At 40.8% G+C, this 24,186-nt stretch overlaps 1 protein-coding gene across 5 annotated transcripts in view; it reads left to right on the top strand.

Moving 5' to 3' along the window:
* Window positions 1–24,186, top strand: part of PLXNB2 (plexin B2) — a 254,458-nt gene that overhangs the window by 41,988 nt on the left and 188,284 nt on the right. Inside the window, exon 3 of one of the 5 annotated variants that reach the window (XM_039570585.1) lies at window positions 2,431–2,504. The exons of the other annotated variants lie outside the window; for them this stretch is intronic. The gene's annotated coding sequence lies outside the window, so the exon portion shown is untranslated. The remainder of the gene's footprint in view (window positions 1–2,430; window positions 2,505–24,186) is intronic. 5 annotated transcript variants of the gene reach the window in all.

The following is a 24,186-nucleotide window of genomic DNA, read 5'->3' as shown; positions in this document are numbered from 1 at the left end:
TGCACAGAGATTTCTTTAACTCAGTGTCTGCCTCTTACTGAATATTCTGTCATTATTGTTTAAAAACTAAAAACAGCATTTAGCCAGAGCAACTCAGCTGTTTCCAAGAAAGAGGACTGAGAAAATACCTTGTTAGTCCTGTTAAATTTAGGTGACCTTTTCTTTTAACAGCTCAGACGCAGGATTTGGCAACAGAGGGGAGTCGCTGTCAGAGATGCTTGTGCTTTTTCTGTGAATATTGACCAAAACAGATTGATGTGCAAGTTCTCAAAACATTTCAGTTAACACCAGCTAGCAGGCCTTTAACTCACAGCAGCGAATTTGCCCATAGAGGTGATGCCTGTGGGCTGTGCAAGTCTGGTCTTCACTGAGGGGAAACTGGTTCCTACCCAGCCCCTGGAGCCTGGGTGTGTGAGCAGACACTTGGGACATGTGATGCCCCTCTTCCCTATGGCTCTTGACTGAGCCCAGGCCATACAGAGGAGGGGGATGAAAGATTTAAGTGGGGCATAATGCAATAGTGTCTGCAAGACAATTTTTGAGTCCATTTGGGAGCCTTAAGGTGTGTATAATACAGGCAGAGGTCCCTAGGAGTAATAGATGTGTATGGACCTATACTCTGCTCACAGTAGCAGTTAGCTTAATACATTCCTGGAAACTGTCATCTGTTAAGCTACAAAATGCAAGCCAAAAATCAAATGTATTAATAGTGCTTGTCAATAGCTTTTCTTTTTTTTTTTTTTTCTGGATAAAATGGCAGAAATCAGATTATTTATCATAGAACACTATAGGCAATCAATGTTGAAATGACTTTTGCTCTTGTTCACTGTAGGGTTTTCACCAGTAATATGTGGCTCTTTAGTTATTCTTTAGTATTGTATAAAGACACTGTTGAAGCTGGGTGCTACTCATGCCTGCATGCTACTGCAGGTGCTGGTGAAATTTCAATCCCTCCCTGCAGAGATTCACTGCCTGTGTCTGAAGGGGAAAAAGAAGAGAAAGCAAGAAAATCTGTCTGATTTTAACTATGCTGCCAGTCCACTGCTTACTGTAGCTATGGCCTAGCCATCAAAATTGCCTTACTCATTCAGTTTTCTGTTGGCCTACTTACATCGAAATTGTGGGAGCATCTCCTGGCTTGTTTTGCAGCGCTCCTAAAATTGGCAGGCTCAGCATCTGGGTTGGCACATAAGCATTAATCTTTATCTACTACATATCTACACCTGCAAATGGTAGGACAGCTGAAAGCCTACACCAAAGGGCTCAGAGAATCATGAAATCAATTATACTACTTATTTTCAGGCAAACTGGATTATGGTGGGGTTCAGCTATCCAAAGACATGAACTTTCTCTTGGTGATGAGGCATGGCTGCAGGAAGACTGCACTTAAATTTAAAAATAAAATTTAATTAAAACTCATACCTTCATTATGCACTTCTCAGTGCATAATGATGTTAGGCTGAGACACTTTAAACCCAAGGCAATTTTGTTTGGGTTTTTTTTTCTGATTGCCTGTTTTATAAAACCTCTTTTAGGCTGTAGGTGGATGAGAATCCCTTAATGACCCATCAATAAAACCACTTAGCAGAGCTGAATAGCAACTGTGACAGGTGACCTTCCTTTTCTCACAAGTGCTCTATTAGTTCTCATTATCTTGCCCCTAGGTCACTTTTTGTGGCCTTTCAAGGCCGTTTCTTTTTTTCCCTCTGAAATAAACTGTGTTTCTTTCCATCTGGAGATGAGCCCATGACTTTTGTTGGGAGAGTACGTCACTCATAGGAGATGCCTACAGAAGAGTACCTTGTTTGCCATAGCAGAAGTGCTCTCACTGAAGAGGAAGCTGAGGGAGGGGAGGAAGGACAGTGGAAAGTGGTGCCCTAAGTGTGTCTGATTCAAATCACATGGGGCAGTAAAATCCTCATCTGTTGCCAAACTCTGCTCCATGTTTGAAGCTGATAGTGCCACCTGCCCCATCTCTTCTGAGCGTGTTTTGATGCACAACTGAAATAATCTGCCTCTTCTCTGGCTACCTCTGTGAAGCCCTGCCATTGCTTCAGTTTTTCTCCAAAGTCTATGAAGTCAAGAAATGACTGTTGGAGCTCTCTTTTCTGTCCAGCGAAGGTACTGTTCTGATTTCCTGGTTTGTCTCCATACAGGTGCTACTTAGTTCTTCCCAACTCTCTGATATCTGGGATTAGAAGCAATTAAATCCTTTCTCCTATGGTGTATTGGCTAAGCTTGTGACATTCAGTGGGTTTACAGCTGCCAAACAAGAGGCTTTTTTAAAAGCCTTTGCATTAATATTGTTTTTATTCCTGTGACTTGTTCTTTGTAACTTGGCTCTTTGCAACAATGCTGGTAGACAGTAGTGATGAATAAATAATCAAATCTGTTGGTAAAATGCTGCATTTTGCTCTGATTTACTTGCAGATATTTGAAGTGGATATGAAATCGGGCAGAATTGATGTGGAAGGGGAGGGAGAAAGAGACAGCTTTTTATGGAGGTATCTGTTTCTTTAAAGTATACTGAAATGTTATACTGCATTATTGTGATCAAGACAGTTTAAGACTGTCTATATTTCATGTTTTAATAGTAACTTTTTCTTATCCGGTTTTGCTTTAGACATGAAAATGCAATTTCTAAGGCTTTATCAGGTAAAACAAGAAACTTTGCATGGAATGAACAAGAAATGAAGTTTCTGCAGACGTGTTTCCTTTTTCTAAATGCTGACAAATAACTCCTGCCAAATGCTACATAAAGGAGAAAAAGAAGCATATGGCAGTTCAACAGGAGTGAAAAGATGAGCTAATCCAGCATCCAACAAGTCTTTGGATGAGACTATAATAAAACCAACCAGCCTTTATCATGCTTGATAGCACCACTATAATTAGGAGTCTGTCACCAGCTTCATAATGAACTCTTAGCCCTATTTTCTGGGGTTTATAGTCTGGTAGTAAGAGTCACTTTGGGTTGCAACTTGGCATACTAGACCTCTCTGTGCAGAAGGCTCAAATCTAGCTTGCAGGTTTTAAATAAACTGACTGTTAGAAGTTGGGGGGTGATGCCAGCGATGAGCGAGTTGTGCTTATAATCTGTCCTGAGTGTTTAAGGAGTCAGTGTCTAGGGTGATTTATTTGCCTTTAGCATGAAAAATACAAATACGCAGTTCAGTATCCTGTTGTGCTCTTACACTGCCTTGTAGGAATCAAGAATATAAGGAATCAAGATTTTTGTTTACTTTTTTCCCTCCGTTTTATGATTCCTACATCTGCCCTAGCAGAAGCTGCTGCTGCAGGGCTGGGAACTAGCATTTGCTGTACTCTGCCTTAAAAATGTTCTTGCAAGGAAACTGATTCCTTGCAAGTCAAGTTTTCAATCTTAGCAAGAAGTCTGGCAGACAAGGCAAAAATCCAGCCTGCTTCTTTCTGTCTTCTTTCCCTCCATCCTTGAGGCTTAGTCAGCTGCTGGCAGAGGGACTGGCTATGCAAAAGATGCCTCAGTTGTGTACAGAGCCATGCAGTTAATTCTGAATAAAGGGTTCTAAGCTTCAGGAAGTGTTGAATTTTTTCTGAACCCAGAATGATTGCATGTCTAATCCCAGGTACTAGAAGCTGAAAGGATCCCTCTTTAAATTTTACCTGTTGTTCTCTCTTCCTTGCAGAGCAGGAGTTTCTCAGCACCTCAGGATGTGTAATGTAGCTATTTGAGAATGTTCACAGGAGACAGGGCAGAGCTCTCACAATAGCATCTCCTCTGCACAACATGGCTCTAGTAATGAAAGGTCAAATATTTGTATGCTAAGGCTGTGGGTTCAGATTACAGCTAGATGCCTAATGAGATTTTCAGAAACATTGAAGCTCCCCTGCAGCCTTGTGTGCCAGACTGTTTAAGAGTCTGGCTTAAAAGGAATAACTAGGCAACCTCAATAACTTGAGCAAAACCTGAGTAGGTCAGTCCTGTCTCAGTATGATTCAACCTTCTGACCTGTATGTAAAAGCAAAGGTGAACTGGGGTGTATCCAGTTAACATTTAATATACAGTAAATGTTAACTTTCCCTCCCAAGCACTTCAGGAGAGTCTTTGATGTTCATTTGATGAAGGTGAATAGGGAGGGAGAAGATTGATATTCATGAGGTGCTACAGTAGTCCTAAGTCTAGCAGGGTAGGCAGCTGAGTGGTGCCTCTGAATCATTGTAAAAATAAAAAAACACCAGATTTAAAACCCACACATATGAGTGCTGGAGACCAGGGAGTGGGGTGTGTCTCATAACCCCTTTAACTCCCTGCTGTACTGCTTCTGCTTGTCAGAAAGAGACAGTCTCTGCTGCTTTTCTGACAAAGAGACCTCCCCAAAGCTCTACATTTATGAATTAGTAATTCATAAATTAGCAGCTGTAGGTTGGCAGTCTCTTCAGAGGGCTATGCCAGGTTTTGCTTTCTCAAATGAGAGGCTGACCCATAAAGGCTATGCCTGTAAACTCAAGAGTAGAGAAATCTTGTCCCTTGAAGAGACATCATGCTGTTGGAGGCCATCGTGCCTTGTCTCTAGGCGAACCCCATGGGAGCCAGGAAATGCTGCCTCTTGCAGATCCCTTGGCCCCAAGCCCTCGATCCTGCTGTACCCCATTCAAACCCTACTAGCACCCCTGCTGCTGACTTCTGACCTAGCTGGACAGGGAGGACAATAGGAAGGAGAGTGGTAACATATGTGCCTCTACACACACACATTCTTGGCTTCCTCACCTATATCTGCTGGCAGGCGTGTGGTAGGAAGCAGCTGCTCATACTACTAGTTGCATTACACTCTTCATTGGGCCCTATGCTTTCCAGCAGGAGCCACAGAGCATGGATGTGAACCAAACTGTGACAGCCTTCTGCAGAAAGAAGGAGAGACGGTGTAAAGAACAAGGGAGACAGGGCAGGCAGGGACTCTGCCAGGTTCTCGGCGTGCAGATGTGCAAGATCCTGGCCTGTGGCATGAGGGGGTAAGGGAGGACTTTTACCACTGGGGTCCCTGCTACTGGCTACTTGGGGTGGACATCACAGGAAAGCATGGAGTAAATTCTAGCATTCCTGTAACAGAGACATGTATAACCTCCAAGAGGAATACTGTGAATGAGTGAGATTCATTCATTCTTCAATAGCCATGAGCCATGTGGTGCCTAGGAACTGCTCATGCTAACAACTTTGATATGGGCACTGAAGACTGGCATCTGAAATAATAGTACATCAACATGGGGGACCTTTGTGGGTGTGGTTTTGATCAGTAGGAAAAAAACAAGCTGAGATATTCAATCAAGAATATAAAGCTGATCACAGAAGGAACCCATGGAACAACAATTCCATTAATTAGAATGTTTTTCATCTCTTTGCTTCATCTTAATTTTGAGAGAAATGTGGAAGCACCTTCCAGTTTTTGTTTCACAGCAGAAGCTTGCATAACCCTTCAACTGGCATTTTCAAACTACAGTATAAATTACAAAAGGAAAAGTTGCAGTTGATGTGGAAAACACGATCTGTGTCTACAAAGTCTTCTGTTTTAAAATGCTCATTTATACACTTCTCCAGAAGGTGTGACAGCTCATCTTACTAGCAGGGCTTTTTTTTTTATTTGCGTTGTTTAACATTTTTCTGAAAAAAAGCCCTAAAATAGAGGAATCTTGCACCCTTCCCTTCCCTTCCCCTAACAGAACAGTTTCATCACAACTCCTATCCTTTCCATGCATATGTAATTCACAAAAATATATAGATAAGCATATTTAATATTACCTTTCTTGGAACTTAAGAATTAATTACTTGATGCTTAGCAGCAGCTTCCTCTTCTGCAGGCGAATAAGGCATTGGCTAATTTCAGAAAAGCCTGTGAAGAAAAAAGATGAACTCTCAAACAGCAAGGATCGACTCTGGATGTTTATCTTCACTAAAACATACCAGCTGTTCCTGTCTTCAAATAAGATAATTGGGTATTTGACTTTTTTTAACATTTGCTACCAAATACTACTTATAAAAAACAGTCTTTGCTCTTTTTTTTCATGTGACCCATGGAAAAAATGCTTTGAGGAAGCTATTTTTTTCTGTTGCATTAATAGCCAAACTATCATACTTCAATTATGAAGCTATGAGGTTTCATTTTAAACACACTTCTGAAGATACTAATTTTTAAAAAATTGCCTAAAATGCACTTCTGCATAACAGTTGTGCTGTGGAGACCAAACCTTTCCTTTGTTTTTCTTAAACTTCTGAGTTCCATTTTGAAAGTTCTTGGGGTTTTGGCAGTTTCTGAGTTTGATAAAACTCTAGAGTGAAATAAGAAACAGACAAGAAGGAAGAAAGCAGCAACTTTCCTGCCTCTGAGGAAGCTGGGTGGCACACTATCGACTCTCCCAGGAGGCAGATGTTTGGGGAGGTAATGCTGTGCCATCATTCCTGGTCCATATCTGAGGGCTAAATGCTGCCTATTCACTGTGAATTTTGCCTTGCCAGTAGATACCTAAAAGTTTTATTATTCCCTCTTATTCCAAGTGCTCAGAGGGGAAAGCCATTACGTCTTCGGTTGCTATAGTCTCCTAACAGTTAAGGAGCTTTAAGTTCCCCATCCCTCTAGTTCTGCCCCTGAGGCTTCAGAAAAGAAAATCTCTGCTACTCTGGTTCCCTCTTCACTCTTTTCCAGTCCTCCTGCCTCTCCAGTCTCCTCCTCTTCCATTTCAACTGTTCTTTATGGGTCTTCTAAAGAACAGTGGTCTATATTTGGTGTGATTCTTGCCTGTTTTGTTAGCGCCATTGGTAAGCTTATCATGGAGCACTTTAATTGTCTGCACTTAGTAATTTCATTCTGCTGTTTTTCGATTGTAAGGAGCAGGAGACTGTTGCTATCTGTCTTCAAGCTCAGGAAGTGGCCACTGAGATAGATTAGTCCCCAGCTTATTTGAAAATACTGGGTTTGGCAAAACCAGAAATACCACAGTTATTTTTAGCCGAACCCTTCATTTTGGGTTGATGTTGATGATTTTGGTTTTCCATTTGCCCTGGATAAGATTATTTTTCAAACTGATTGTACATTTATAGTATCTATATCATCCATGTAGAAACTGAAACCACAGAGCAGGGAAGCAGAGGAGCCCTGCACATACTCATCATGCTGTGTGGACCAACCATTGAAATGGTGTGTGAGAAATGAGCCTAAGCACTGCAGTGCTCTCTCTCTAAACTCTCTCACTCAGTCTAAATCTTTCGCAGAACTTAGTGCTTTCTGCTCTCCAAGTGTAAATGCTGGGAAGCATTTCTGAGTAAACAGAATTACTTTTCAGGAAGAGTTTTGCTTGCAATAAAGGGAGAAGGTTTTTACTTCTGCAGGAAAAAAGAGGAAGCAATGGGGCCTCAGAACTGAGCAAAAGTGGATATATAAAAGCACTGTAGCTGTGGATCAAGTCAATACAGCATGTGTGTTTCGGATTTGTGCACACATGGTAATAAAACCAGCAGAAATCTTCATGGGATTTTACCAAGAAGAAGTTAATGCAGATGCCAAATCCATTTATCATTTCTTTGGTTATGTGCCACTGTCACTTATGACCTTCTCTGGGCTGTAAGCACTGAACACTTTCTCTCCCAGTACATACACTTGTTCTGTTTTTAATTGCTTCCTCACCACTCCACTGCTTATATGTTTTGTGATACCAGCAGTTTTTCCTCTTATAGGGGGCTAGGGGCATTGCTGTAAGAAATACAAGTATTTGGAGAGAGAACAGGATTGGCCCAGAAGCAGATCTGGGGGATTTTGGGGTAAAGTTGTTTATGACAAGATTACTAGTATACAGAACTATTCAGTTTCTATTCCTTTTTTCAATTAATAAAGTCTATTTTTTCTTTACCCTGTGCCTTCCCCACACTGTTTTCCCCCCACAGCCCTTCCAATTAGAAAGGGTAGGTTCCACAACCACCCATGTATTTGTGGTCTACCTGAGGTAGCTGGTATAAGCTTAAGTCCTTCCATAGCCTCTTCATTCTGCCCTAGGGAAGGTGTCATGCCTCAGTTGCTCTGTCTGAACACCAAGAAATTCAGATATTTTCTGCACTTCAGTTCATTGAATTTGCAGTTGTTCCCTTCCATTTCTGCTTGAAGATATAACACATCTTGTGCTGCCAGCATTCCCTGGCTGATGGTCAGAGATATTCATCTTTGGTCATGGAGGTGAACATCTAGTTTTGCTTTTACTCTTCTCTCATCCTGCAAAGACATAAGAGTTGACATCAGGAGGTGTTGGGCAGATCACAGCTCCTCTTCTGGCAACTCCATCAGCTGGACAGAATTAGCAGGGATAGTTTGAACAGTTTAAATAATAGGTCTTCACACACCTGGCTGGTTTTGGCAGATACAGGCAAGGGAGGGAGCATCATCCAAATGGCTCTGCTGGAAGCTTTGAAGGTTGGTAATATCCACAGGAGTCTGGACAAGCACTGTGCTGAAGACAGTCACTGCTACCAGTGGTGGAACTGAAGCTGGGAGATGGTGTCTGGCTACAAGTTGTGACTAGTGCCTGTGACTTGCATCATGGCAAATCTTTTCTCCTGGTCTGTGGTTGAATGAGTTGAGTAAGAACATAGTCAAGGAAGTGTGTACTTCAAACTGAGGGTCGTGGTGTTGTGTGCATTCTTAGCTCTGGTGTGGTCATGGGATCCAAGAGGATTTGTCACAGCTGGTAGCCACAGTTTGCTCTCTGAATGTTCAGAGAACAGATTATTTTAGAGAAGATGAACACTGAGCTCACCTCAGTTTAGACCTTGGTGGGTGGAGTACAGCAAGTGTGCCTGAAAACAAACTTGGTACTATGAGAAGTTGATCCACAAAACATCCAACTGGTGCTTTCTGGAGAACCTCAAGATACAGCAAATGCAGTCATCAACAGAGAATTAAGTCAGGGTAATGTTGTAAAAGGATCTGTTGGTCTTATAGTCTAGTTAGACTAGAGCGCTCTTCCAGCATGGTACAGGCATGCATGAATATGGATTCAGAAGAGGAGGTAATTCATTGGATTGTCAATCTCTTCAGTCAGGTAACAAGTGCCAGGATGAGAGGAAATTACCTCAGATTGCACCTGAGAAGGTTTAGATTGCATCTTAAATATTCACTGAAAGTGTGATCTGTTATTGCAACAGACCGCCCAGGGAAATCACCATCCCTGGAAGTATGCAAAAGGCATGTAGATGTTGCACTTGTCTATACAGTTTAGTGGTGGACGTGGTGGTGCTGGGTTAACTGTTGCACTTAGTGAACTTAGAGGTTCTTCCCAACCTTAAAGATTCTGTGATTCATGAAGCATTGTGAACTGGAAGGCCACTATGTGGTGGTACTTGCAGAAGGAGGAATTTGACAACTTTCTGTATCCTTCATGAGCAAAACCAGAGGGAGAATTTTCAGCTTTCCTGACTTCTCCTCTTTTTGTCCTGTGTCTGTTTGTCTGTGTGCGTGAGACAAAACCGTACAGACACATATCTTCCTTTGTACTCTTTTAATCGTTTTTCACAGAACTGATCCAGCCTGAGCTTTTTTCCTCCTATTTTTTGGCAGCCTTCTCATGAGTTGAGTTGCTTCCATGCAGCACAGCTGATGATGGGCTGTGGAACAAGGACACATCAGCACTGTAAGCAGAGAGTGCTGCCAGGACCTTGCTGTGAATCTTCAGCCTCATCAGTTGATGAGGCTGAAGATTCACAGCAGCTTGTTGAGCTGTCTGTATGCCTTTGCTCTAGCATCTGTGAAGTACTACGAAAAGCACTTCCATGGCAAGAGTGGTCACTTCTAGCAGAGGTGTGGAAGGTGTAGGAGCTAATCCCTGTAGAAGAGGAGGAAGGACTGAAAATGCCTCCAGTCCACACTGTGTTCAGAGGATGCCTTCCATGGAATAAGGCTGTAAAGATCTGTTTTCTGTCCTCTCTGTGCCGTGGTGTAAGAGGTAACTGTGCTCTCCTCCAAAGCAGACTGATGGAATCTGTTTCCATTGCACAAAGATGCATTGTTCCCTTTAGTGCTGAATGAGCCAAGTTTCCCTCTGGGCCCTAGCTGTAATTTGCCTCTCTTGCTTTCAAAGGTGTCTATCTATTTTGAAAAAAAATTTTCATTTAAGTCTTCATTTTCCTTGGAGCCTGCCATCAGACTCAGCAACAGCAACAAAAAACCCCATTGAACAAGTGAAAATGCAGGCTTTTTCCTTCCTTGATTCGTGGTGGTATTTACCAAGAATGTGGTGGGACTTTGACTGACACTCTCCCATCAGGAGAAAAATGCATCCCCACTGCAATACACATATCTCCCAATTAGCTTAATGTGAAAATGAGCTCTTCAAGTATTTTCTTTCTCTCCCAAGTAAGTCCATAATTAATTCAGTTCTTGTATATTCTTCTGACCATTCTCAGATATACTTCATCTCTTGCATTATGGTCAGCCAATAAATCCCTTAATTTTGGAGAAATAATTCAGAAGGTTGAATTTTGTTATTTTCTCTGGACCTTCATTTTCTGTCAAAGTAATGTATAGTCTTTGAAGTTGAGATCAGCACAGGTTTGGCCTCTACAAAAAACTGTTTGAGATGAGACCCACTGTCATCCTGTGGCTTGCTTTTGGATGGAGTTTTAGGTAATGGAACTCATGTAGTTCAGTTTGATGTGCATTTAATAATATCCATGGAATTCCAGTATTTGAAATTTTTATTGAGAAAGCAGAGTGGGAAAGAGCCTTGTCTGTCCCAGCACTGTCTGTCTGATCATGCAATCTCTTGTTGCCTTCTGACACCATCAAAATTTCTAATGAAAACCTGGACATCACTATAGTGAAATAAAATCTCCTGATAATGTGCTGACTTCTCTTAGGAACTGCTTAAAAGCAAGAGGTAGCAGGTCTGCAGAGAGTGCAGGGGATGGTTTCTGGCAGTATGGCACAGCTGTTGCAGGTGCATTTCCTGAACAGCCAATTTACAAAGCTCCCATTGCAGGGTCTGCACTGTTCCCACCAGGTAACTGCTGACACTGCACATGGTTGTGTGTTTTGGATCTGTTTCATGCCTTGTTCTCCAGAGGCAACTCAGTCTAGTTTGTGAAGATACCTCAAAAGAGAGGTAGTTGCTGTCCAACGAACATGTGGTATTTGGCTTAACATATGAAAACATTAGCTGGGGTTTTCTTTTGCCTCTTGGCAGAAAGGTGTTCTTTTAAAGAAATGCCAATAATAATAATAAATATTTCAAATGAGGTCTGAGTTTCTTGAATACAAGTGGGAAATTATGTAGATTACCAACCCTGAGAACCCTCTGATACTCAGTGTCATGATTAGAGGGTATGCAAGTCTATTTGAGGACTTGGCTAATTTAAACTACTTGAGTTCCACAGGTAAATTACTTCAGGTGATGCTTAACAGCTGTGTTTTCTAACGAGGGCTCAATATGTTACATAAGATGTAGTTTGTTTGCTGTTTGTGACCTGCTCTCATTTTAAAGTAATGCTTGTGCTCATGACTGTTTTCAAGGCTTTGAAGAGGGGATAGTTTTGCTAATTGTATTCCGTACTGAAGTTACATAACTAAATATTGAATAGATGTTTTCCTTTTGCTATGTGACATAGCCTGATTTGTTGAAATAGATAATTGGAAGATAAGATGGCAGCTTTTTTAAAAAGAAAGTGCCTGGATTTTACACTCAGTTTAAGAATCTCTTCCTCTTTGCATGTACCCATACATATGATTTAAACCACATTTCTGGAACACACATGGAAGATATTTGAAGGCAAGGAGCAAGTCGTGTATGTGAAATGTAGTGTGGATCTAACCACATATGTATATATATTTGATAATTTTTTTAGATATGCATATTACTGGATACTAATTCATCTCACTAACACATACAACAATATCCTTTAGAACCACTATGGGAGACAGTGTCATCCCTTGTGGCCCATCTAGCACTTGTCTTAAGAAATTGTCCCTGCCACCTTCCAGAAATCTGTTTTGGGCTGCCTTTCCCTCTTCGAGTTCAGAGAGGTTGAAGTTTCCCTTGACAACTAGGATCTGTGGTCTTGAGACTTCCTAGAGTTGTTTACAGAAGACTTCATAACTTCTCTGTGTGGTCTGCAATAACCTCCCCTCACAGTGCCACCCTTATTGGTTTCTCTTTTAATGCCAACCCACAAGCATTCACCCAGGCTATTGTCCATCCCATAAATGAACTCCACACATTTGAGTGTTCCTTTCATGTAAAGGGCAACAATTCTTCATTGTTCTGTTTTCTTAGGTGGCTCTCTTTCATAGTTTCTATTGCTCAAGAGAGTTCCATGGTCATAAAAGCCACATCTCTCCTGAGATACCAGTCATGCAGCCAGACGTGTATTAGCAGGAATTATGCACTCCTACTTGGGCTTTTCCCTTTTGCATTTAGAATCAAGGAGAGCATTGCCCGGACTCCAGCCTTTACCCATAGAGCTCCATAGTGATTCTTCATGTATTCCAGGTCTCTGCCTACAGGGATGAGCAACAAGGGGTGATAGCTGTAGTTATAGGAGCTTCTGTTTTTCATCACCCCAAATTTGGCACCCCACAAATAAACCATCTCCCATGACATCATCTTGCATCAGTAGATGGATGCCTTTGAGCCCTACAGAAGGGAATCTCCAGCCACTGTTATCCAGCCCCTCTTTATGGTGTCCATACTTCATTAAGGCCTTGTGGGCCTTGAAACCCCACTTCACAGAGTTTGTTCCTCATCCCAGGCTATTATGTCACAGAACCAGTCCTGTCCATTCACACCTGAGGGCAGAGAAAGAGTGTCTGTCCTGCCCCAGAAGTCACAAGCTGCCAGCTGCTTGGAAGTCTATGTCCACCACACAACTTAGGCCCGCAACATCCCTCCTTCTTCACATTGTGTAGCTTGGCCTCTTGCTTTTGCAAGACCATGAAGACCCTGCTTATCTCCTATTCGCCCTCTACTCTCTTCCTCCCACAGCCCCTTTAGGCAGTTGCCGAGTGCCCCGTGGTGCTGCACTTCTCTGGGAGAGACCATGGAGGAGGTTAGGGCCAGCACCTCCCTCTGGGCTGTGGCTGCTGATTTGCTACGGTGCTACTTCCAGCCACTGCTGCAGATCCAGAGCCTGCTAATTCAGGTGGGAAGGCTGAAGTGCATAACAGCCCTGGGCGTCTTGTAGCAGAAGGAAAGGAAATTAATTCCTGAGGATTCCCTGCAGCACAATGTTTTACCATAGTCTCATTGGGACAGGAGGATGTGGTGTAGCGCTCCGGCGAAGGATGCTGTGCTGGGCTGGAGGGATCCTGAGAGGAGAACCCTACCGGGTAGGCAAGCTTGATTTTTCATAAGTAGTGTTTAAAAAGGCTGGTCTTGACAAGAGTGAGAAAATATTTCTTGCTTTCTTGTCTCCAGGCATCCTATTAACAGGTTTGCTGCAGTCAAGATCTCAATTTCAAGAGTATAAAAAACTATAGGGTTGCTTTTTTGTTTTGTGTGTGTTTTCCCTACAGAGTATCGTGATTCCTTTACTGGAATCTTTTTTTTTTTTCTAATTTTTTCCCAACCTCAGTAACAAAAAGAAACAAGGTACCCAATTTTGATAAGTCACTTTTGCCATTAAGACCACCTTTGAGATGACTTTTCAAGCCACTTGGGTATTCTTGCATGAAAGTCAATAGTTTTTCTGTTGTTATTGGGTGTTTTTTTTAATTTGTGGAGTGCCTTTTCTTCATTCAAATACATGTCTCAGCCTCATCAGAATATTAATAAGTAGGTTTTTATGCATAAGTATTTATTTCCAGACCCAATTTGTGGCTGTTATGGTTTGTTGGATCAGCGATTTCATTTTTTAATGAAAATTCTAAGGAGCTTTTGATTATGAAATGCAATGTCTTCAAAAGAGCTATTAAGTTTTAATGTATCAATACCTGCTTTTTTAAAAAATTGCTTTTAAAACTTCATACCTGTTTATCCATGGTACCTCTGATTTTAAAAGTTTGGATGACAGAAGGCTTTTATCCCCATAACAATTTAGAAAACAAATAAATAAATAACTTCTGGGTCTAATTCTGACTGACAAAAGAAAGCAATAATCTAGAACAACATGTAGGATGATTCTTTAGGTCTTTTTGTGTTCCAGAAAGCCCTTTGAGAAGGTTTTGGGGAGCATTTTTAAAGCCCTCAGTGTGGCGGGTTGATGTGATCTTTTTAGCACAGGAGATGGCATTACCTGAAATCACACAGTCCAGCTGCCCACTGGAAGTGCAGCCCTTCCCCTGAGATTTCATGTTTGAGCCAGTCCTCCCATGTTAGCTCTTGCGAAGCTGGCGGGGAGAAAAGGGGGGAAGACTTATTTGGCCCCATATAGGTTAAAAAGCCCTGTGCAACGTTTTGGAGGAAGGCACAGGAACAGTGTGGCTATTTGTGTGCCTGCAAATGTGGCGAGACAGTGGTTTACATTTTGCTGACAAATGACTTGGTTTCCGTCCAGCTTAAGTTGGACACAAAATCGTAAGCTGCAAATGAGCCGGATCCTACAGCTGTTCACCACATCTGGGCTTTTGTAGGCCTCCCACCCCCAAGCCACTCCCATCGCACGGCCCTGCACATTCTCCCTACACAGATTATTCAGCAGAATCCAGTCAAAAACTGGCTTCATGTTTGCCAGGGGTTCGTTGGCCCTGAGACTGGCCTGTTTGAGAGGAAAACATTCCTGGAAGATGTCTAGAGAGCCCATCCCTGTGACTTTCTGCTTGTTTGTCAGTGCTGAGGGCTGGGGAAGCCATTTTGCAGTGTGCAGAGCAGTCTGTGCCCTACCCCCTCTTTGGCTGCATTGGGAAGACGAAGATGAGAGACAATTGAAAGGAGAATGATCAACCTCTGCTGAACCATTGAGGTTTTCCTGATTTGGGTGGTGCAGTTAAAAAATACATTATAGGTTGGCCTTGGGTACTGTAATACATGTTTTATTAGACCTTTTTTTGCTTGGTCAGGAAAGCTTGGTGATGTCCATGTTAGTTCTGGCATCCTCTCAGCCACCTTCTCTTACTGACTCCTGCTGCCTTGCCCAAAGAGGTGGTGCTGTCCCCATTCTTCCCTTTATCGCCTCTGCAGATTGCCTGTCTGCACAGTGAACCAGCTCAGCTATTACATAGCCAAACAGCACCAAACCAAAGAAAGCAAGATTTCTGCTAGATTAGTGAGTCAAATCAGTTTGTTCCTGAGGGCCAGCTGCAAGGAGGATCTGGGATTGCATGGTGCAGGCTAAGGAACAGAGAAGGTCCCCCTGCCTGGTGGTGTGGATCATCTGGGTCTGCTGTCTCAGAGCTGTGCCCAAAGCATTCCTTCTTGGGTATCCACCAAGACACAAACTCAGTGAAACCCATCCTGTTGAGAGACCACACTAATCTCTTTGTGCCTCTCATTTTTTTTTTCAGTGTGGGTTCTTTGAGAAATATTCTTTACATTTATGCAATTCTGTTGAAAGAGACAGTCAAGCACAAGGGGACAAATCAGTTTAGAAAACAAATTTCATTTATCCCAGTGCTTATAAAAGCATCTGTCTTATAACCTGTAAAAATGAATGGATGCTAGAGAAACTATTCCTATTTCCTAGTCATGCTGAGTGCAGCCACTGTCAGCACAGGTGATCCCTCACCCTCAAATATTAAAGCCGGGGCTGTGGCAAGTATTATTCTTCAGCTCAGTAATTCTGTATCTCACAGTAACAGCTTCCACAAGTCACTGACTCCTGTAAATGCCTATGTCTCACAGTAAAATGGATTTGAAAAACATTCTTTTACCTCATTTGGTTAATTAAAGTCATCAAAACTTTGAAAAATTATTTCAGGGAGAACGAAAGTCTGCTGTATCTTTATGGGAGAAGAAAAAATGAAAGTGTATCTTTTTGGGGATTTGATAGTTTGTTTCTCTGGCAGAGCCTCCTGTGCTGAAAAATATTTCACAGAGACAGTGCTTCAGACTCCAGTAGGGTTACACGTTATTCTAACATTGTACACCAGCTCAATCTGAATGCCTGAAAACCTTTCCAGGTATTTTATGGGAAAGATGCTAAATTCTGAGGCAGTGTTAGCAGCGTGCTGCCAAACAATTAGGCTGGACTTCTAGGCTTCACCTGGCAATGAAAAATAGGCTCAAATTGTGCGTATTTACAGCGTGTTTTGTTAATCATCCTTCTCTTCTAGCAAAGATTAAAGAGCTAGCCAGCCCCTTGCAAGCAGCAGGAAGCATTTGTTGGCTAACTGTGGCAGGAGTTAATGAATACTCTGTCTCCTGCAGACACTGCTGTATAAAGAGATAACAAGAGGGAACACCAAGCATGCCACCTTGCCTATCTACTTACAGTAACTCAGCCAGATGGTGATTAAAGCCATCTAGTTTTAGAGGGCACCAAGAGAAATGCTCTGGAATTTCACGCTGAATTGATTTAAGAAGTTACTCTTCCAGCTGTCAGCTATGTTTCTTTAGCAGGGATGGTTGAAGGAAATGAAAGTCGACTTCCCCCTCATTGCAGTTCACAGCCTGGTATGCTAACTTATGCTGAAATATGCTGGCCATCCTTTCCCAGAGATTGCAACCTCCAGCAGATGCGTAGGATTGTCAGTATAGGGTGGCATCTGCAACCAGGCATGAACTACTTGGACTCGTATTCCCAAACTACATTATGTTAGGGCTATGAGACTGGTGTTTGTGGTAGCTCACTAGCAACTTCACCAAAATTATATAGATTATATATTCACATCAACAGAGACCATGCTGCTTATGGGAAATTGTAATCTATAGCAGATGCAATTGCCTCTGGAGGCAAACACACACGTGCATGTCTGGCCACACTGCCGTGAACTTCCCTCACAACTTTAGAAAGGGCAAGGGCATGTTTTAGCTCACCTCTTGAAAGAGTCTTCACAGTACTTTCTTTTATTTTGAAAAAAGGCATCCAGGATTTTGTTTTTCTTTCCTTGTGTTATAGTACGCTGTGTTGCCTGTTTCAGAACTGGGCTTTCTGGTGCTGTTAACCTTTCATCACATGTAAAGCAGGGTTTAAAATACTTGTATTATTGAAGGTATTCTTCTGCTTATTCACAGAAGTGGAGGGAGGGGAAGACTCTTCTGTCAGGTCCATAAAATAAATTCAGGTCAGACAGGTTTTGAAGCCTCTAGAAAACTAGAGGAATGTGTTTGCTGTTAAAGGACTAGTGTCACTAGGATTCTCCATGCATTGCTGTCAGTCATTAAGGTTTTTTCCTTCTGCGGGATCTGATCCCTGTGAATAAACTGTGATAATTTTGCAGGCTAGATATCATTTGGTGTTTTGAAGAGATGTAAGTATATAGCCTTCATGAAACAAAGTCTTGTTTAATCTTAGCAGAAATTGTGCAACATGTAAGAAGGGTTTAAAAACAAAAATTAAATTATTAGCTTTTTTCAAGATTTGCCATTTCCTGTAAAGTGTGGTGGATTCAAGACATTCCTTTGAACTCCAACAGAGGCAAACACTCATCTTCTGCAAATTACTTTAATGCTTTTTAGGTATCTTTGATTTGTGTCTTGATAACTGGCAATGACAACAGTTATGGAGTTGACAACTGCCTGCCAAAAGCCCTTCATAGCTATATGGTTTGTCAGTTTACTGTGAGGTTACTTACCCTTTTCTCCTTAGTATTTTCTACTAGCGTGGAAAATTCAGGTTATTCATTCATCGAAAATGTTGAAATAGCTACTCTATCATTATCTTAATAACCTGGGTCAATGCAGCATGTGTGCACTGCTACAGATCAGTCCTACCTTCCTTATAGCTGTCTGTCAGAGTACATGGCCTTGATCCTCAGAAAATTCTGGGCAATTGAAAAAGACTTTATTTCCATGCAATTTGCCTCTCTGAAATGGTTCTTGCTTTGTGCACTGTCACCCACTGCATACAGCTAAATGGATAAACATGAAGTTATTGTGCATATCAGTATGATGCACATGCCAGAATGTGACATGTATAATCTGAAATTACCAGCAGACATTTATCTGCCATTTTTTGTTTGTTTGTTTGTTTGTTTGTTTATGGATTTGTGTGTGTGTGTGGTTTTGGGCTACAGGTATTATATATGTTAGATTTTTTCATAAACAGATCTAGTGCAATGTATTCTGTTTTGAGTAGCTTCTCCTCCCTCCATTATACAAGCATGTAATGATAACTAAGTAACAAATATTTTAACATGTCAAATAAATGTTTTTTAAAGTTCTCATTTGGAAAGATGTCTCTGCAGGTGCCATATTTTCTTTAAAACTGTCAGTTGGCAGCATGAAGTAAAATTTAAAAAGCAAAAGTATGCATTTTTTAAAGATTGAGCCATAGAAAATAATACTTCAAGAATAATTTTGTTTTACTAACCTTAATTCTTAGAAGAATTGCATCTCATAGTTCTTTTCTATTGCTGTGTGATTGTGTGGTGGTTTTTTATTTTTTATGAGGTAAGCATGGAGACCTTACCAATCTTTGCCTTATGTTCACCAGTTAAGGGTAATATCAGTTGTTCCTAACTTATAGTATGTTAAGGAAGAAAAGACTTGGTACTAGCACCAGTAAACTGAAAAATACTCTCATGAGAAATGAATGTTGCTACATTCCTTTTCTTCTGCTCTTGGCAGAAAGCATGACAGTGGTTTACATGCCGTTTTTTCCCCCAGTTTCTTTTGCTGGTGGCCATTAATGCTATTACTTCCATTATCAGGTTTCAGTCAGTGTGCCTTCCTGAGAGAGGATTCTTCTTCACACAGCAGTATATTTAAATATGATTCTGGTCAAGGCAGGACTGTATTTTTTCTGTTGAGCTTTTGGCTCAATATGATGGATTATTGAGTTCATTGGATGCTTTCTTACTCTAGAAAATAATCTGGTTATCTGCCTTGCAAATAAAAACAAACTCCTAAAAGAAGAGCTTTTATGGACATATTGCTTTCAAATAGCAGAAGTCACTTTGAAATAATTTCTCCTTCTGAGGCAATTTTAAGAAATGGGTTACCCTGCCAGGACAAATGCATGGATTCTCTAACATCCCTTTTCTCTAAAGGTGCCTATGCAAGTCTGACCACTGCTTTCAAGGGGAACATTTCAGTCTTTGAGCATTGTTTATATGACTTTGAAATCCAAACATTTTGAGCATGAGGCATGGCAACACACAGTATTATTCCCTGACCACCTTTGCACTTTATGTACAGTCTCTGCAGTACTAATCATAAATATGGGAGGACAAATAATTAATCCTTGCTGTTACTAGAGATGACTTTTGTGTTTGCTTCCCAAGGAAACTACCTAGATGCATTTGGTGTTTAAGAATTGCTGTAAACATGTAAAAAGCTATTACTATGCAAATTTGGTATCTATGGCCTTTCCGTTTTGCTGATTTCCTGGGCTCTCTGAGGACTATAGCTATAGTTAAAGTGCTGCAAACCATGGTAGAAACCTAAGGCATAGCTTTCAACCCAAGACTTGGCTGAGCTCTTCCCAGCTGTGTGAAGGCAGCCACATCATGTAACACAGTCATCTCATTAGGTAATCAGTTGACCAGATACATCATTACTTAAAAATTCATTGTAGAGAAAAATCTCTTCTGATTCTAATCTGTGGTTCAGCTATGATGCTAAACTTAAAATCAAGCAAGTGTGTACATATATTTAGATTACTGACTTCTGAATGCAGGCCAGACAGAAGCAATTTGCACATTGAAATGTGACAAACTCACAGAGTAGAATTTTAATCAATGAAACGTTTTAGCTCATCTCCATGTATTATTTATGCTTGAAGACTAATATCAGATTAAAATATGGCAAACTTGCTCTTCCCAGAGGAGAGTTTGGAGAGAGTGTGTAAGGACTCAGGGTGATGAGGCTAGACACAGTGAGGGCAGTCTGCCCCATTAAACTGTTAATCAAACAGGTTGTTTATGACAAGAGGTACTCTGTTACCACCTTTGTAGTATAAACCAAAATACTGGCACTCTTCCACGTTCCAGTATGTTCTCATGTTAAAATTGAATTCCAGAGACAAGACTGCTGCTAGGCCTTCAGTGCTTAGCTTTATGGAAATTAATTACATTGTTGCTCTAACTTGTGAGGTTAAATGATTGTTGTGTAGAACAGCTGGCTGTTGTTCTCTGTTACTGGCGTCAGACAACTTCTTTTGCATCTAACACCTTTCAGAGGATTTTGGTGAAAATATCACACATCACCTCACAACATAGTGTACAGTATCCAAATTCCAAGATGAATAGGTATTTTGCAACTGCAAAACATGGCTATCTTCTTAAAAGTACCAGGACAACAACCTTTGACCATCATGTGTGTATAGGTATCATCCATCATTCCCAGTATTTTTAGTACTTGTCATATGAAACTTACAGTTCAACTTTTCTAACCTTAACCAACAAATATGAATTAAAATATCCTGTAATAAGAAAGAATTCCTATGTACTAAAAAGAAATATGTGTTCATTAAAGGAACATTGAGTTCACTGGAAACTTCAAAGATGAATCTGAGGAAGAGAATGATTGACTTGTATTAATAGGGAAGAAAACTTTATTCCCAGCTGGAGAGGAAAGAGGACTGGCAGAAAATCTTTGAAGCATTTGTTCATAACAGAACAATCTTGGCTTTGGGATTCTGTTAAATGAATTAAAATCAGCTTCCTTTCTCTTAACTTGCTGAATTAACAATAAGAGATTAACAGTATTGCAACAGAATTCTAAGAGTTCTGACTCAATCAGTTCTTCGTAAGTGGATAAACTTTATTTTGGCCAGTGCTGAACAAGTAATTCATTACAAATAAGTAATTCAAGATGATGAAGTGGGTTTTTCTCATAAAAAAGTTCAATTACATTAGTTAAATACATTCCATACATTTTTCTCCCCAGCGACTGGGCAAGGGAGAAGAGGTGCCATGGCTGTTCTCTTTTTGAGAGTGCTTAGAAACCTCTTAATTATCATTACAAGTCTAGAAAAGCACCAGAAGGATGAGTAGATTCTTGAAAATTTCCAAAAATTTTACCTGAGATGTCAGGCTATTTCAGAGAGTCTTCAAAGAGAAGCAGTTATAAATCTGAAACTGCAGAAACCATGTGTGTGTTTTGGCAAGTAGAAAACCTTGCTGGGGGTGTTTATTACAAATAAGTGTGATTAAGCATTAAGTAAATAGTTAATAATCATCAATAAATCACTTAAGCTGATGGTGAGCTTAAACCATCTTCAGGGTTTTGGCTTCAAACATACCTTGTACAATACTTGAAGCCCAGAGTGCATGTGTGTGGAATTGCAGATGAATGTTGTTGCATCAGTAGTTCAACTGATGCTGTTTCTTATTCAGATCGTAGCCTGCACAACTGGTAGCATGCCCCATGAAAGAAATTATTGTAATTGTCATAATAAAAATAATTTAACAGATTGCTTTTTTCTTTTTATAGTCATCAGTCCATAATGATTTGGTTTATTGCGTTATAAGCTGGTTAAGTCAGACACACATATTTGAAATGTAAGTAAAAGATTTTAAGGGCTCATAACTCAGTATGCATTCAGATAATTTTTTTGAACTGAATTAATACTTTATGTAATACTTTACTTCACATACTGTTCCCTTGGGATTTAGAAAGACAGTAATTACATGGTAAACATACACTAATTATTGGAATCACTTCTTGCAGTTTAGCAGTGTCCATGAAGATTTGTCACTTCTTTCTGAGGTATTACGGTAATTTAAATTTGGGGTTATCTATCACAATTGCTAAGCTCCACTGTAGAACAGAAGGTAGTTGAGTAATTGGTGTAGGGTAAAATGCCTCTGTTAAATAGATGGCAGGTGCTTGGGGGATATTGGTGCTGCTGGTCCAGGAGTTTGTGGTAGGGTTTTAATAGGTTATTTAAGGTGGGGTTTTTTTCCTCACCTGTGTAAGTCTTAAAGCAATTGCAACTTAGCTGTTCCCTTCTGTGAATATCATCTCCAGGTCAGGATACCATAAATGCTGAGACTAAGAGCAGGTCAGCACACAAGTGGTCAAACATCTAAAACTAGACAGAAAAGAATAAGGAAAGAGAAATACATACCAACTTCTTCCATCACACCATGTGGGAGTTAAATCACATATCATTTAATCTCACAAGGGAAGTACAAAATATTTAAGAGACGTTGTGAGAATACTGTCATTTCGAAGGATAGACTCATACTCAATGATACAGTTTTAAAAATTGAAATAATTAATCAAATTCCCACAAAACCAAACATCTAAATTGAACACTCCATGTGCCTGTTCTGTATTTAAGTATCCATTTGTCTTTCAAAAATTCAGTCTGTGATTCAGTTGACCAGAGGGATGGAGCACCTCTCATATGCGGAAATGCTGAGAGAATTAAGATTGTTCAGCCTGGAAAAGAGAAGGCTTCCGGGTGACCTAATTGTGTCCTTCTGGTACCTGAAGCAAATTTATAGGAGAGGTGGGGCAAGGCTAGTTTCAAGGGCATGCAGTGACAGGACAAGGGGGAATGTGTTCAAATTGATGGAAAGTAGGTTCAGATTAGATATTAGGAAAAAAATTCTTTACTGTGAGGGTGGAAAGGCACAGGAACTGGATGCCCAGGGAAGTTGTGGATGCCCCATCTCTGGCAGTGTTCAAGACCAGGTTGGATGGAGCTCTGAGCAGCCTGGTGTAGTGCCCATGGCAGGTGGGTTGGGACTAGATGGTCTTCAAGGTCCCCTTCCAAAACAGTCTAGGATTCTAGGATTCTGATGAGCTCTTTTTCACTTTCACCCTGTGACACAGATTGTAGCTGCATGGAGAGCTGCACATCTGACTTCAGATGACCTTGTAGTTTTTAATATTGCGAGGTGGTGTTTGGCCTTGATTATATCCTTCTGTATGTTTTTTGCATGTTCAACAGCTAAGCTATTTAGTCTCATGTCTAAGGGTTTGTTGATACAAATCTTACCACTCTTGTTGCCCATGTACATGTTTCAATTCTGCGGCCTTTTTCAGGACATGGGGATATTTTGAGTTGTTAAATATTTTGAGAAGGAGCAAAGTAATTATGTGTCTTCTAGTTAGTTTCTGTCTTGCTGGTAGATCCTTAGGTGCCCCTCTAATTCTGCATTTGCCTTCTGCAAATTTGCACTGGCCTGGTTGTTCTGGTGTAAGTCTGTGAGGAACCACTCCCTGTCATATCCTGATCCTGTTTCTAACAGCTTTCCAGGTCAAAGGCAAGAAGTGATCTTCCCAAAGCACCTTGAAGGGATGATTTTAATGCTCTCCCCAAGGGACTCTAAATGGAGATGCCTGTTTATATCCCCATTTAACATGGGGTAACTGCACAGAGAGCAGTTCTTTCCTCCTCCCCCTTTGGCTTAGGGAGTTTGGGAACATTTACCATGGCCTGACAGAAATTTGGGGCAGTGGTATGAGGGAGAATCCACTTGCTTAGAGTACAGTCCTGACCCTGTTTATCAGTAGGAAGCCATATCTGTATCTCTCTCCTGGATCTGACTGCACAAAAGCAAGTCCTTTCCTCCAAAACCTAATGTGGATTGTCTGCTATTTATGGTAAAATACAGACAGCTGCAGAGAAAAATAGACTGCATTTTAAAGCTTTGAAAATATGGTTATGTCCTTTAAATGGACTTTGCAAGGTTGTGTCTGTATAAGTGCCATTGCAGTGGAGGCAGGTACATACCTGGCTGGTCTGTATGCTGCATTTCAGATCCTGAAAATAATCCCACATCTGACAAGTTTGTGTGGTACTGGCTCCTCCAGGGAGTTTGTAGGTTTTTGAAAATTCAAGATGCTTCTTAGTATACCGTGAAATAGTAAGAATAATTGGCAATAATACTTGGAATTAAGGCTTCATAATTCTGCATAACCAAACAGTTAATGAGTTTTCCAAATTAAGAAAGTATCTACAGATACTCTTATGGTAATTTAGATGTAGTTCTGACCTGAAAAACATGGATTTGGATTTAAAACTGGATTTAGATGTGGTTCAGACTCGCCTCAGGATTTATTGTAGGTATCATGAAAACAAAGGCAGAATGCTCTGTGTGTTCTAACATTTCCATTGCCGACAAGCTGATGAAAATCTGGATACACTTTCGAAACTTGTATTAGGAATACTTAATAATTATTGTCTTAAAG

This window comes from Corvus cornix, chromosome 1A (assembly GCF_000738735.6).
Source record: "Corvus cornix cornix isolate S_Up_H32 chromosome 1A, ASM73873v5, whole genome shotgun sequence".
NCBI lineage: Eukaryota > Metazoa > Chordata > Aves > Passeriformes > Corvidae > Corvus > Corvus cornix.
The sequence above is the reverse complement of the archived record's forward strand: the minus strand, read 5'-3'. Positions and strand labels throughout refer to the sequence as shown.